General features: G+C 35.7%; 1 long non-coding RNA gene across 2 annotated transcripts; it reads right to left on the reverse strand.

Annotated features, from left to right (window-relative positions):
* Positions 1–390: 390 nt before the first annotated feature.
* LOC110012079 (uncharacterized) lies at positions 391–2,392 on the reverse strand. 2 transcript variants are annotated; one of them, XR_016066164.1, is made up of 4 exons: positions 2,188–2,392; positions 1,023–1,139; positions 866–907; positions 391–794 (listed from the first exon to the last, which is right to left on the reverse strand). It is a non-coding gene; the product is annotated as an uncharacterized LOC110012079 (long non-coding RNA). The 2 variants fall into 2 exon arrangements; XR_002287175.2 differs by having other exon boundaries at positions 1,023–2,392.

Consider the following 2,392-nt stretch of genomic DNA (forward strand, 5'->3'; position numbering starts at 1 on the left):
AATAGACAAGCCCGGGCAGAACGATCACATTCGTGACTATTCTAGCCCAAGGCTGCCAATTTTATAATAATTATTATTTTTTTTGGTTCTCTTTGGCTCAATAAACATGAAGGTCATTTTTATCTTTTTTTTTCATAAAAACTTCTCCCCATTCTATCGATTCTCTATCTATTTATTCATTCCCCGTCCCACATGTAAATTTTTATATTCAATTCAATAAAATTGAGATTTTTTAAAAACTTCTACTTCTTAAATTTATAATTGGTCAAAAAATTCCGTATATTTTTGTAGGCTACAATTTCGTATGATAGTTGAGCATTATTTGAGCCAGGAATCATGAATCCACATCAAATAGGTTTCACATTGCATCACAACTTGAGGGCCGATTCAAAACCACATTCATTACTCATGAAATGACATCAGAAACACACTTTAGAATGACAACCTAGCAGATGTGGTTCATATGAGAATTTTATTGACCAAATTCTTAGTTAGAGCTTTACAGTAAGAAAAATCACTAAAGAGGTTACCACGGACATGTCAAGCAGCAATAAGACATACCATTGCAATGAAAAAGTCCAACATTGGCTTGATGAGGTATTGAGCTAAAAATCCTATACCCACCTGTTATCAAACTGGTAACAGATGTATGGCCTCAGTTCCTTGCAACAAACATTTTCTTAGGTTTACAGATGAGTCACTACTTACAGTCCAGGGATTGCGCAAGCATTGTCTGAAGTCATCGAATGTCAGAGTTAACCAACAGTAAATAGATCTGTTTCTAACCAAGTTACCTGCAAAAGATTGAATACTTGAGTGCTTAATTAATATTCCATTTTCAGCCAGTGGAACTGAAAAAACTTACCATTGCAGGCTTGTAAATGCCAATAATGGTACCTAAAATGACCTACAATGAGTCAAAAATTCTGAATGTGAACTTTTTCCTGAAAATGTAGTACCTTCTAGAGATATATGACATAAAAGAGTACCAGGATGAGATCCAACAATATGCTGTAACTTACCCATAGGGAAACAGAGTCGTCAATGTTTCAATTATTCTCTCATATTGGCTCATCTGACCAGGAGCACTGTTTGAAAAATCTCCAGAGGTGGCTGCTTTGCAATGAACTCTAGGGTTCCTAGGACAAGGATGAACGAATGAGAGTTTCTGTGTTAGTGAAAATGAATCAGCAATCAAGGTAAATGAAAGAATTTTAAATCAAGCTCAAAGATAGGTTAGGACGAATCGTAGATCAGAAAGTCACGTGAGCGATCAGAAATATGCAATGAAGTACTCAAATCCAAAACCATCATTTTAAGTAACCATACAAAAGTACCAATTAAGTGAATAAATTACTTAATTTACTTTCTAGGATGGAAATGGGGTAGCAATTGAAAACAGAGACTAAAACAGAAAGCAAGTGAACTTTAAGGGGCAGCCAACTCTCCAAAATTGCATATTTCAGAAGAAAGGGGCACATAAAACAAGAATCCCATGAATCAATCATGGAAACTGAAAAGTAGCAAATCGAAGAATGCATTGGCACAAGCAAGTCATGGAGGAGCTTCAAAACTCCATGGGAAACTGAATTCCAATGGAATGATCACCATCTAATTCTTGAAAATTCCATTGACTACTATCTAACTCCAATTGAGAATGTGTTGGCACCTCCCACTCCGAACAAGGATTTAATCCAGCAAGCCTCATTGACTTTGGTGATAGTATAACACCAAGATTTTAAAATGGTAAATGTTTTAACTTGATGAAATATGTAGAAAAGTGGAGAAGAAGGAGAAGTAAAACAAGAAATGGGAGACAATGTGGAGGGTAAAAATAAGAATGCTTTATTCTCACAATTTAGTACGAAAGTTTCATTAATCAACCAACAGCATTCCAATGCTTTACATGGATTCCAACAACCTTAAAAACCAAGTTGGCCTCCAGATCTGACTATTACTAACTACTTAGGACACTGAAGGTAATGATCACAAAGCAAGAGAGTCAATGAGCGTGGTCTTGGGTAAAGAAATTGAATCCTAGAATTGGAATTGGAATTACAAAAGTATGCGATCCAAAAGTACTAGAAAAACTCAGATGCTAACTTAGTTAAGAAAGATTATGTGCACTATTATCTGTAGATGAGACAGTAGTCCCAAACCATCTCCTGCAATTACTTTTCCAAGAACCTGTTTGTGTGGAAATTATTCTCATGCATGCTCTGCCTGATAAAAGAAGACTTGATCTTAGGACTTGGGATGTTTGATTGCAAAAATTGAAGCTTTGACCTTCAACTATTCGCTTCACACGAGCTTCTTCTTGAAACATATGCAGGTTTCCTTTCTTTACCAGAGTACTCATATTTGGATACTCAATCCTATAGGATCGTCAATT

Source organism: Sesamum indicum, linkage group LG6 (genome assembly GCF_026168435.1).
Source record: "Sesamum indicum cultivar Baizhima isolate 11 linkage group LG6, ASM2616843v1, whole genome shotgun sequence".
Classification (NCBI taxonomy): Eukaryota; Viridiplantae; Streptophyta; class Magnoliopsida; order Lamiales; family Pedaliaceae; genus Sesamum; species Sesamum indicum.